The sequence below is a fragment of the Sceloporus occidentalis genome, unplaced genomic scaffold, assembly GCF_023333645.1.
Source record: "Sceloporus occidentalis isolate IW3139 unplaced genomic scaffold, rSceOcc1.0.p SCAF_1, whole genome shotgun sequence".
NCBI lineage: Eukaryota > Metazoa > Chordata > Lepidosauria > Squamata > Phrynosomatidae > Sceloporus > Sceloporus occidentalis.
Window position 1 is genome coordinate 122,205,799 of NW_028316981.1, and position 14,107 is coordinate 122,219,905.

General features: G+C 38.3%; 1 protein-coding gene across 1 annotated transcript in view; it reads left to right on the plus strand.

Moving 5' to 3' along the window:
* The window catches only part of LOC149322067 (netrin-1-like), a 178,796-nt gene that overhangs the window by 21,215 nt on the left and 143,474 nt on the right, over positions 1-14,107 (plus strand). The gene's annotated exons all lie outside the window — the stretch shown is intronic.

A 14,107-nucleotide genomic window follows, 5' to 3' on the forward strand; every position in this document is an offset into this window, starting at 1 on the left:
AGCAAACAATGGATAATGTTACGTGGGAGCCAGCGTTCTGCCATCTATCAGCTATATCCATGGAAAGCTTTTTCACAGGCGGTGCTTCTCAGGAAGCTTACCATTAAACTGAACTTGAATACAAATAATCATAATACAAAGTGCATTGGAGCTAAAACAAAACTCTGCCTTGGCATTCCACTTTGGAAGTCTGCCTTCTCTTTAGCTCATCTGCTGTTAGTCCTTGCCTTGCTCTCTCTCTCTCTCTGTCTTGGCCAGAGTATGTCATCCTGCTTATTCAGTTTGCACTCTTGTCTTGAGCAAGCTCCTACTGGACAAAACAAGAGAAATTTATTCCTGCAGACAGCAAAGCAGAAAAATTAAGTGGAAAGAGAAAACCTTTGCTGTTGTTTTACTGTGCTCTTGGAGGATGTTGCTGATGTAGAGTTATCAGTCCTGTTGCACACAGTGGCATGTTCTGTAGGTTGGGTCATGAGCATAGGCGATGCCATTACTGAACTCACACTCCTCTGCAAAATTTCTTGCCTAGAAAACCTCATGATAGGTTTGCCTAAGGGTCACCATAAGTCGGAAACAGCTCGAAGGCGCACAACACACAGCCGTGTTTGGCCATACAGCAAAGTATAATAACATCCAAAATCCACAAAACAGCAATACTTTTATTGGGCCAATCAAAATGCAAAAAATACATGATGTAATCTTCATGTATTGCATGCAACTTGCTTAGCCCAATGAAGGTATCACTATTTTGTGTATTTTGGATGCTATTGCAGTTCATAGTCTTCTGGTCTGTTTTTCAACCAGAAAGGGGAAGAGGAGATAAAGTTATCAGAGGGTGATAAATGCAACAAAGATTTCAAAAATGAGTATTCACTAAATTGCTTAAAGGCCAAAGTGTGGCTATGAACCAGACTTGTGTTGCAATCTCCTGGCTTTTAAAAAAGAAAAGCCACCACTGGACGCTATGACTTTGAATGGAAGAGGAGGTGGCTGTTTAAACTCCTTCCAACACTATCCTCACTCAAAATCTCCCTCCCTATATCCTTTTTCACCCACTGAAGTTATCCTATAAAAGTGCAAGGATAACTTAATCTTACAGATTGGCACCAGGATGCTGTAGAAAGAAATGTGAAGCAGTGCCAGAAAGGGCAAAGAGCAATCCAAAATTTACTAAAGAAATAACTGAGACAGCAGATCCATTTGGGCTTCAAATAATGAATGAACTTGCAGCAAAAATACTTCCCTCGAAGTCAAAACCAGCACAGTCTGCTGTTAGAGCTCAGTGTTTATGCAGAAATTATCGGAGATGATGATCATGACAGAAAAATATTATTAAGCACTTTCTTTTTCCTTTCCTTTCCTTTTTTGAGGATGAAAGGAAATATTACTGTACTTATCATGAGTCTTCTGTGGAACATCCTCCTTCTTCTTTGAACACTGGCAGTCCTTGGCTAGTTTTTATTTAATGAGCAGTGGGGGAAATGTGCTTCTTTTCACTTAATTTTTCAACAGTTCCTGGCTACATGGCATTACTTCAGTGGGCTAAAGCTGATTATGTATCTGGCAATCTCTTGTAAAGTGCTACTGAATTATAAGGGAATGTGGTGTGCTTGCACAGTAGTAGGTTATTTCATTGAGTATTAGTGTGTGCATGTGTGTATTTGTGCACGCAAAAGAAGCTGCCTTTAAAATATGTAGTATGTGTGCCCATAATAAGTGTCTTACACAATTTGCTGATAAACGTGTTTTGTGTCATCCCTAGGGTCAGTCAGTATAGCCCCAAACCCTTACTAACAGCAAGGTGACTTCTGGACCAATCTCAACAGTGCCATTAGAGGTTGGAAGCCCACAGGGCAGCTGCTGTGCTTTTGGCCTCCCTCTTGTATTTCTGGTCATCACCATCAGGTTGTTTACCCTCCCTTTGCTACTCAAGGAGAATGAAGTCAGTTCTGGGTAGTGTTTGAGATTGCATCATGAAATTAAAATAGTTTTGCTTCAAAGGAAGAGGAGGGAGATCTTTGGAAGCAATTCTGGCAGGCTGACGATAGACAAGCGAATATTGAAAGCAGGCTGGCAACAGGCTTTGCACTTTGCACAATTGAGTCCTGACCGTGTGAAGACAAATACAAACACTGGCTTGTGTTTGCACATAGGGGCTTTGTGGACCAGTATCCCAGGCCCTATACTTTACGTCACTGCATCTGAGAGCAGAAAGTTGCTGGTGTGAGTTTGCTTGGAATGGGGTGGGTTGGATGGGGGGAGAAGCTCTGCTGAGCATTTTGAAATGAATTGAACTGTGCAAACATTCCACTGAAAAGCTCTCAGGGTGATGCTTTGGAACAGATACCCAGCCCCTTGTAACACAACTGCTGAAATTTAAATGGCAACTTTCACGCTGGAGCAGGCTGAACAAAAGAGGACAAATAAAATAGCCCTGAATGGGGTTTTGTTTGTTTGTTTTTGTAGCTCAGCTAATATTTCAACAATTGTTCTGGCCAGGAATGTGAGGGTTTCCCTTCAGAATTAATTTGAGCTAAACATGAGAAGGCACAGAGTTGGGTGAAAGCCACCCCTATTCTTACTCCAACCCCCCGCTGCCAAATGTGGATGCATGAAACTCTTAGGTTTGTAAAACTCGAAAAGGCAGAGTTGTTTCTTGTTACACTTCTGACATTTCTGCACTTACAGCACAATCCTGTACATGTCTATTTGGCAGCAGACCCCCTCAAAATCAATGAAACTTACTTCCAGGTAAATGAAGATAATATTGTTGTCACAGTCATAAGTTAACGGTCACTCAGCATCTACAGATCTGGAAAATGAAAACCAAGATGTTTAGTGAAGATTTTGGTCTGGTTAAACATGTTAGTTGTTTAGTCATCTACCTTTAGCCAATTTATTAATTAACTAATTATTTAAATGTATTTATTTATTACTAAAATCCACATTTTCACATTCTCAGAGTGATCTTTTGGAACAGGTACCCAAACCTTGTAAATATTTCTGATGAAATTTAAATAGCAACTTTCACACTGGGTCTTTATGTAACACTGAAAGAGACATGCAATTTACAGTTCAAATTTAAATTTATGGGTTAATAAAGGAACAGGAAGCAACTAATAACCTCTTACTCATTATTAAAATACAATGTCTGCTTAAATATTTTCTTTTTGCAATTTTACACCAATTTAGCAGAATGTAAACAACTTCAGACACAAGAAAGAACTACGTCACCTTGTTATATACTAATAAGAACTGGCACTTTTAGTCAATTGATCTATTAAACCTTATAACCCTGGTTTTTCAAATAGAATTTTTATACACATACAAACATACAGCATCTGCCCAGCTTCAGAGCCTCTGAAGGTAATTATACTGGAATTGAAATAACATGATCAATTTAATCGATAAAGACCTACTGTAAGTAAATCAGGTGTAATTACAAAATGAGGGCCATGAAGCCACCCGTGACTCTTTTCTAACAAGTGGAGGCTGAGTAAATAGGTGCAAACTTCATTTTGTTAACTACAGGCACAACAATGTTAATGCTTAAAATAACCAAGTGCATTTTAATAGCAGACGCTACTTTACATCTTCCTAAATTCATGCACCTCGAGATAATTTCAATTGTGACTTAAATCTGCAAGAAAAATGGCCAAGTGTAGCTAACTGAATTAAATAAAGTTTTCCATACTTCCTAAATGGTGATGTAAATTTGACTGAGACATTTTAAATTACCACTAAACTGATTATCATTTAAACTGCTATTTAATTCTCACAACCAGGCCAATCACTATGTCTTTGCGTAATGCTTACAGAGTGTAATTCTTACAAATACAAACAATGTCTTTTTGTCACACTATATCCATTTTGCATGCTTTCTTTTTCTTTCCTTTCCTTTTTTTGATACACACAGGCAGTGCATATTAGCTATGGAAATTTGTGATGTTTGGAGTGGGAATATAACAACCTACCTAGTGGACAATTTTGTATTCCATCCTTTCTGGTGTTGCACCTTTCTCTTTCATTTTTTTACTTTGTCCAGTACCAACTGCATTAAAAACAAATTCATGAGGAAACAATCAGAATGCCCATGATTTATAGGCAGAAGTGAAGTAATAGTGATTAGGCAAAATATTACAATGTATTTTCTTCAGGTGAAAATAAAATTCCTACATTTAATAGGCAGAGTATAAAATCTTGATATCTGAAAAATGATTCAATGGGGTTTTCATACGCATAAAAAAGCCACTCTATCTGAGAGAGGCATTGATTCAACATAGAGATTAACTGTAAACAAACACCCCATATCTAGAAAAGGCTAAATATCTCACAAAACTACAAATCCAAGAATTTGATAACATTGACCCATGACAGTTAAAGAGGTGTCAAACTGCATTATTTCTGCAGTACAGATGAAGTCTCTGACTTTTCATACTATTTTTTGCAACATTTACTCAGAGGAGATTTGCCATTACCTTCCTCTGAGTAGAAAGTATAGCACCTAGCAGTCTCCCTTCCAGTTAATAACCAGGCCTGACCTTGCTTAGCTCCTAGAATCATACAAGATCTAGTGCTTTGGAGGTATTTAGACACTTGACAATCTAGTTTTTATTTAAGAGAAAGTAAGTATTTACAATCTTAAAAAATAATATGTTAAAACTTTTTTTTCAAAACAGAAAAATATATAATTGCCTATGTAACCTGGGCTGCATCCACACTGCAGAAATAATCCAATTTGACACCACTAACTGCCGTGGTCCAATGCTATTGAATTCTGGAAATATTAGTTTGTTATAGTATCAGATCTTGGTACATTTAAAATGTTGTTAAAGCGGATTATTTCTGCAGTGCAGCTGTAGCACTGGAAGTACAGAGTTAACACATCAGTACTGAACGTCCAGATGGAGCAAATGAATGCTGTTAGAAAGTTCTTCATTGTTAAGCTATATGAGAACTTGGGTGTGACTATGAATGTAACCACACACATAATTACATAAGGAAATACTGGGTTTCCAAAAAGAGAAAGTAAATTCAAACTAGAATGGAAGAATTTTAAAAGATCACCCTGTAATAATCACATGCTTATACAAAGTAGAATGAAGGAAGTACCAGTAAGGATGAGTAATAGGGAAAGTATGCTGGATCAAAGCAGAAGGATGAAAACTAGCAATGGGTGCGAAAGAGTCACACTACCTTGAAAGCAAATAAATGAATGTCCTTCCTGTACCCAAAAGATGAATGAAAAGGGATGTAACAATAGTTTTTAAATAAGCAAACAGATATACAAACCTGGCCATTGTCTGGATGACTACTTTATGACAAGTGAAAAGCTGAATGGAAAATGATTGCAAATTATTAAAAGCTTGTGTGATTTATATAAAATGAGTCATATATTACACTGATCCTCATTCTGGGAAGAGAGGGAGCAGAGTCAGCCATGTGGTATGCTGATGTCTGCTCTTAGGTCAGCCATAGTGGATTTGACTGGACATGCTTGTTAAAATTAATATATTCGTTAGAATTTTTATTTGTGAGCTGCCTTGGGTCCCTTTCTGGGAGAAAGGTGGCATAGAAATAAAATAAAATAAAATAAAATAAAATAAAATAAAATAAATGCAAGCAAAATGATGCTCAAAATTGTACAACAATTTTTTTTTCATATATGGAGTAAGAAATGCCAGATGTCCAAGCTGGGTTCAAGAGAGGTACTAAGAACCATAATGCAAACATACATTGGAAAATGTAACGTGCCAAAGAATTTCAAAATAAAATCAGCCTATGCATTATAGACTATAGCAAAGACTTTGACTGTATAGTTCGCATAAAGTTATAGATTGCTTTTAAAAAATGGTGTGCTTTGGATTATCCTGATGCATAACCTGTATTCAGGACAACAGGCTACTGTTAGGATAAAATATGGAGAAAGAAAATGATTTCCAATTGGCAAGGAGGTCAGGCAAAGCTGCATTTTATCACCCTATTTATTTAACTTGTATGCCAAAAGTATCATACATAAAGCAGGAGGAAGGAGGCAAGAAAATTGGAGGAAGGAAAATTAACAATCTGAGATGTACTGACGACTCCATATTTGTTGTTGTTGCTGTGTGCCTTCAAGTCATTTCTGATTTATGACATCCCTAAGGCAGACCTATCAGCATATAAACAAAATATATAAAATAGTATAATATAATGGGAATTTCTGGGGCTGAGAGCATATGACTCGGCCAAGGTCACCCAGTGGATTTTCATTGCTGAGACGGGAATTGAGACCTGATCAGAGTTGTAGTCCAATGGACAAATCACTACACCAGACTGGTTCTCATACATAAAGCAGGATTAGATTCAGAGGAACGAACATTAACAGTCTGAAACATGCAGATGATATCATGCTATTAGCATTAAATAGCAAAGACTTGGAATGATTATCAAAGAAAATTAAGGAAGAAATTGCAAAGACAGGTTTACAGTTGAACATTAAGAAAACAAAAATAATGACCACAGATGTTTTACTTAACAGTCAAGACACTGAAACATTTTCCAGTAAAGAAATCAGAGGAAGACGAGGACTTGAAGAGACAGCTATGAAGGGACTAGACAAGATCCTAAAGATATATCACTGAATATTTAAGTTAGGATGGTCCATGCCATTGTATTTCCCATTTCTATGTACAGCTGTGAAAGCTGGACAAGTGAAGAAAGCTGATAGGAAAAAAAAAATAAACGAATTTGAGAAGTGGTGCTGGAGAATAATTCTGAGGATGCCATGGACTGCTAAAAAGATAAATAAATTGGCCCTAGAGCAAATCAAGCCTGAACTCTCCCCTGACGTGAAGATGACTAAACTGGGGCTTTTGTATTTTGGTCATATCATGGGGAGATACGACTCACTCGAAAAGATAATGCTTGGCAAGGTGGAAGGAAGCAGGAAAACAGGAAGACCACATTCCAGATGTATTGACTCATTTAAGAAAGCCTTGGCCCTGAGTCTGCAAAACCTGAGCATAGCTCTTGAGGATAGCATAATTTGGAGGTCTCTCACTCATAGTGTCACCATAAGTCAAAGTCGATGTGAAGGTAGCTAACAGCAGCAAATCTGGAAGCCACCACACTTTCTAATCTGATGGTGTACTGATACTAAGAACCAAACTAGCACTAAAAATGTGTGCCATTGCTTCCTTCAGCAGTTTATTTTTGGGGGCTTCCAACCTTGATCAGAGACGCACAGCACCTGCAAAGTTCAGTGCTGGCGATAATGCTATATTTTAAAGCAATGTCACAGCTTATGAGAGAGGAGGTTGTGTCTCCCCGATACAGCACAGATGTTCACTCAATTATCATAGTGTTCATTAGCCAGGAAGAGTCTAAACACCCTAAAGGCACCAGATCCTGTCTGATCTTAGAAGCTAAGCAGGGTCTGCCCTGCTTAGTACTTGGATGGGAGACTGCCAATGAATCCCAGGAGCTATAGGCTATATTTCAGAGAGAGGAACTGACAAAGTCACCTGTGAGTATTCCTTGCCTAAGAAAACCCTCTGAAATTCATGAGTCTGCCATAAGTTGATAGATGACTTGAAGGCACACATACACACAAACACTCAGTAGTCAGGCATAAACTGCCACATCCAAGTGGGAAATTTGCAAGAGGAGATGCTGGTAATGAAAAGTGAGCTTTTATAGCCTTGGCAATCTCCAGCTTCAGGGTTTTAATTTTTGCATATAGTACCAGACATAAAAAACAGCCTTGCTGACATGTGGAGCAGTATGAGCATGCAGGACCCGGGAGAGATTTATTTCAAGGAAGCACAAAAACATACTTTTCTGCCAAATGTGGAAGCATTTGTGAATGTGAATGTGATTTATAGAGCAGTCCCCTCATGTACATTTCCCAAAGGAAATAATGTTTGGTTCAAAGCAGCACTTGAAGGGCTGGGTTAATTAACTTGTTGTTTTATTTAGATAAACACTCTGAAATAATTAATCCCTTCCATGCAAAATACACCACAATAACTATTGAAACATATACAAAATGTTTGGTTTAATGAAAATTGTACAGTGCTAGAGTATGATCTTTATCTATTCTTCTTTTGTCTGTCTAGTATAAGTTGAGTGTGAATTTGGTCAATGTTATAATGATACTAGAAATCAATATATTCTGTAGTTAGATGAGTGGAGGAAATCCTTAATTGGAAACATAGCAGAAAGCAAAAGGGATTGCAACAGTAATTTGAGTTCAGCTTTTATTGCAAACATAGGCGGGTTACAGACTGCCGAAAAGCGGCGGTCTGCTGCCGCCGCCGGTTGCTGCATCCGGGAACCGCAGCAGCCAAACAGTGCGGGTCCCAGACGCAGCAAAGGAGCGCGAAAATCGTGCTCCTTCCTGGGCCCCGGATGTGACGCCGTGAGGTGCTAGTCGCGCACTCGCAACATCATATGCGGGGCTCAATGTGCGGACACAGAGCATCCGCTACGTCAAGATGGCGGCGGCTGTGTGTAACGGCCGCCATCATTTCGTACGGACTCAGTCCATGCTAGGGTTAGGGGCGTCTGGGAGAGACGCCCCTTTCTAACCCTAGCACGGACTGAGTCCGTCCTAGGGTGCCCGTTTGTAACGGGCCATAGTATTATTGTGTGGACAGTTCTCCATTAGCATTGCATACTTTATTGTTTATAGCAGCAAATCTTGCACATTATCAGAGGAAATACTGAAAGTGAAACAAGGAAGCAAATAAGACTTCAGTTACAGTTTCTGTTTGAAAGAAATGCTGCCAAGAACTAGAAAAGGTGGAAATGGGGTTTTTAGTTTCATTGCAGGCAAGATTTTCAGACTTTTTGTTTCTTTCCCTGTCCCTTGATATCTTGCCTATTAAAGAATTCTGAAGAAGTTGAAATCTCAGCATTGTTTATATATCGCATTAGTAATATTCTGGTGGCCTAATAAATGTATTATCCATCTCTGCTTTCTGTATGGCTAAGGGAGTGCAAAAGAAAACGGGACTTCAGTTAGCACAATTTTTGATGTGTGAAGAAGTAAGCAATGTAATTAATACTCCCCAGATTTATTTTGGTGCAAATAAAGAGGGTTTGAATAATAAATTTAAACATATTTTGTAAATAAATGCTATAAATGAAACATACAAATTCTTCAGTAGAAATGTGAATGGATGACAAGACATATAGACTCATAAGGGTGGCTTATTTTAAAATGTTAGCACACATTTGAAATGGGTTGCTCTTCAAATTGCTCATTCAAATTACAGTGTGTGGCATAAAGTCAGGGAGTCTGAAATCCAGATTATTCAGTCAGAGGTGAGAGCACTTAGAGATCAGTAAGAGACTGATTTAACTCTGCATGGTGCATTGGAAAGAAGGCGAACAGAGCTAGCAGCTTCAAAGCAGTTTGGAAAGCTGCAGGCGGCATAAAACAAGACAGCCAGTTTCAATCTAAAGGAAGTTAACAAAAGGTCCAGACAGAAAGAAGCCCCACAGAAGGCGTGCAGCAGCACCAAAGCCATAAGGGTGACATCAGCATCTATCCAGCTTCTGGAAAACAATATGTAAAATGTGGCAGACAGATTTAACCATTTTGCCAAATGGTTTAATCATTTTGTAAAATTAGATACGGAGAATCCTGAGACAAAGACAAGCTTACTTTGTCAGAAAATGCATGAGTACATAGAATCACTCAGTTCTGGAAGAAGTGTGGAATACAGCTCTTTTCACAAAGGATGATAAGAATATGGCTTTTAAGACTGACGTAATTTCACAGAATTGATGTGATATCTTTAAAATATAGCAAAACATTGCAGCTAGAAACTCTTCAGCATTCACATACCTATTTAGAAACATACTCTGGGGAAAATTCAAGTGTTTGTTAAGCTTAACTGAATTTGAGTCAAGAGAGCTCAACTAAATTCCAAGAGAAAGGTTTTTCTGTGCAATCTGTGTTCAGCTTAAGACAGAAGTTCTCAGCCTCCCAGAAGTTCCAAACAGCATGGCCAGAAAGTAGGCATTCTTGGAATTGAAGCCAGAAGGATGGGCATCAGTGGCTGCTTTGGGCCCCATCCTGGGAGGAAGGTAGGATATAAATTGAAAGAATGAATGAATAAAGTCCAATAATGCTATAGCAGTGAGGAATGCTATGTCTTATTTAGGGCAGGGGTGGGCACTTTGGGATACCAGTTTTGCCCCTCAGGGATTTACTATAGGGAGCACCCCTCCAAAATGTGATTTTTCCACACATATTCCCCCCCCCCCCTTCAAATTGAAATGGCCAGAAATTAACTTATAGTGTTTTGGGGTAGGATTTATACACCTCATACCCATTTATTATTATTATTATTATTATTATTATTATTATTATTATTATTATTTACAACCAATGAAGGCCCTTTGCCTTTTAGTGGATCATTGGTGCCCCTGGGGATCTCTCAAAATGGTCATTCTCCATTATGATTTTTAAAAAATGGTTGGGAAAATGAATATGGTGAGTTGCATCAGGCCTGCCCTGGCCTGGGCCCTGGATAAAGTATCAATAGTATTTAACTCTTTGTTTGGCTTTGTGGAAGGGTGTGCACTTTGAGGTCTCCAAATGTTTTAGGTCTGCAACTCCCATAGCCCTGGGCAGCAGAGCCAGTGGTGAAGAATGAAAGGCATTGCAGTTCAAAAGCCTCTAGAGGAGCACAGTTGCCCACTCCTGTTCTAGGGCTCAAAGGGAAGCAAGAAAAAGCATAAATAATAATGAAGCTGCTGTTGTCATTCTCATCAGCTACCGGTATATTTGCCAATCAGTAGATGAAGAGATTTCAAATAGTTACCACAAAAAGCCCAAAAAACTGTTCAGCAGGGATGCCAGAGTCAAACTCCCAAGCTAATCATAGTGATTACTGTACATTATTTTGGGATCTGAATATGTAAAAGATGGAATTGAGAAAGCTTTTAAGTGAGCAGGGGGCTTTGCACAACTGTCTACCATATGTCAAATCTTCAGAAATAAGAGCCAAGTCTTTTTTAACTTGTAAAATTGTTTAATATAGTTTCAGACTGCTTAAATTATTTTTATGGTCTTAAACTGTTTTGAATTTGTGAAAGTGATTTTATTGCACACTGCCCTGAGATCCTATGGTATAGGTCACCCTAGAAATATTGTAATAAGTAAAGAATTAAAATAACAGGGAGAATCATCCCATAGCTGCTCCCAGACTGTGGAATTCTCTTCCATAGCCAGACAGGCTGACCCCTTCTCCACTTTCCATCCATCGGCAGATACAGACTTCTTTAAAAAATCCAGAGGCATTTTTGTGCAAAAGGGACTTTTAATGGGGTGTGTACACTGTACTTTTATTCTTATTCTTATGTTTTACAAATATTTTATATTATTTTAAATCAAATGATGCTTTAATTGAATAGCTAGTTTAATTTTTTAATTATTTTATATTTCAATTGTCATCAGGTATTTAACTGTGCATTAAGTTATGTTTGTAAGTCATCTTGGGTCCCAGGTCTGGAACAGGAAATTAAAACAATTAATTTACTCAGCCCATCCCTTGCCTTATTAAACTGCCATGGCTTTAGTTTGACATCAGGACTGCCCGTGTTAAGCCCCAATTCTACACAGCTGGCATGATTTCAAATTTTCTTTGTCAAATATATTGTGGTTAAGCCCAGTTCAAGTGCTAATCTAAATTATATATGGGCCCTGGTTTGTGTTAACTAGAAATAGAATAAAACACTGAGTTCATATGTAAATGGGAAACTAAATATAGTCAAAAGGGAAAGAAGATGCTTTCACTCTTGAGAGGAAGAGGAAGAGAAAAAGGATGTGTGACCTTGAGGATATCTTGTTCGTTCTCAACCACAAAATCACAGTTTAGATCAGTCTTTGATAATTTCATTGTGTCTGGAGCTACCACCACCCACTTCAGGTCACATGCTTGCCAGACCATCACCAAAATTCAATAGCAAAACTGAAAATGCTGCTTTGTTTTAAAATACTCTAATAAGAGACAGGGGGATTGTGATTTGCTGCCAAATGTCAGTTAAGTGGCTAGAGAAGTACCAAAAATGTTTGTGTAAAAATGCCCTTTAAAAAATGCCCAGTCTAGTGTAGTCACGATAGTTTAAATAGATAGGGGGTGAGATTACTTAGATGTGTTCATCTGTAATATTTTCAGATACTACCGGATGCTACACAAAGGTGTGAAACATAAATAATTTTACAATCACAGAGCTGCTGGCGCATGTCCTTGAGATGGTCTAGTCCATCCTCCCTCTGAATGCAGATGCTCCAGTACAAGATGCAGCTGCCCATCCAGCTGCTACTTAAATACGCAAAGGAGATCCCACCACCTCAAGTGTGTTCCATTGCCAAGCAGCTCATGCTGCTAGGAAAATTGTTCAAACGTTTTTAGATCCTTCAGGCATCATCAGCTTCATTGTAATTATCACCCTCTGATGCTGTCATCTGGAGCAACAGAGAACCACTCTGCTCAACTTCTGCTAGACAGCCTTTCAGACTTCAATGTCGAGAGTACCACACATCATTTTTCTCTTTCCTAGATAATTAACATGTTGCTTGAAAATTAATTGATCTTTCTTCTTCTTCTCTTTTTGATCGAAGAATGTGCTGAACAGCCCTAAATCAGATGAAAAAGAAATAGCTTCTAAAATAATCAAGATGGAACATTTTAGAAAAGAATTCTGGGTGTTGAAATCCAATCAAGAAGGCATGGAGTTTGTCTGTGTGAGAAGAAAAGCCCCCACCCACCCACACCATCCCAGCTATTCCTCTTCACATTTACAAAGGGTTTGCTCGTGCATTATCATTTTCTGACATCAACACAGAAACAACCTGTACAGAGCATACAATTCATAATAAAATCTAATTTGTTAGTCAGCTAGTATGGATCAACTGAATCAACAGGATGTACACATACATGTTGCCTTGCTCTACTATAGATTAGCAATTTCATTTAGGCCTGCATTTTTAAATGTACACCAATTATCTGCCCCCCTTGGGGATTTGGGGGAGAATTTGAGACTGTTAATCACATACCTCTAGAAGCACATATAAATCATCACACATGAATAGTTTCCCCAAGGTGCCCCAAGGCTTTTACACGGTGCTATTCTGTTCAGATTATTTTGCAGTTTTACTCTCCCTGATTCTGTTTTTCTTTATTACAATCCTTTGTAGATACAGTGGGCCTGTAGTATCCATTGGAGTTTGGCCCCAGAACCTTCCCTCCACAACACCTATGCATACCAAAATCCATGGATGCTCAAGTGCTATTATGTACAGTGGAGTAGTAAACTGGTGTTCCTTATACAAAAATATCAAAATCAAGCTTTGCTTTTTGGAATTTAAAAAATATATATTTTCAAGTTGTCGATGGTAGAATCAGTGGCTATAGAAACTTTGGGTACACAAGTCTGAATGTATATTAATTCCATTAGATGTAATTTTGCTTCTGATTTATACCACTATGAGTTAAGTGCAACCCCAGATGGTCTGCGATTGTTTCTTGTCCTTCTAGGACCATTTCTACAAGTTAAAAATTGGCATAAAATTCTTAATCTCTGGCAGAATGTTAGAAATTCCCTTCTACTGTGTGGTAAATGTGTAGATACTTTGCACAAGTTTGGATATAAGAATACCATTTCTGTATGTAAAAGCAACTTTTCACATTTCAGAGATGACCTTGGACAGATTTATTTACATTCTTATCTCTTGGAATTTCAAATTTTAAAAATTACATAACATCCAGCATGGATGAGATTGTTTGTTTTTACAACCCCAGCACACTGCATCTGTCACTAAGAGCTTTCCTTATTTATATACAAAAGCATAGAGGGATGGTAGGTGGAACTGTATGTTTTCCAGGAGAAAACTGGACAATACAACTTATATGAATGGATGGCTGTGAGTGCCCCTGGAGTGGACAATGGCGTGGGGAAGAGACTGAGAATTGCCATCACAAAATGAACAGGCCTCCAGGCTTCTCAATGGCTGAGGCATTCTCTTGAGAATTTAATTTTTTGGTAAGCTTTAACATCACAAGCTTATCCAGCACTGAAAGAAAGAAAGAAAGGTCAGCTAATCCCTCCC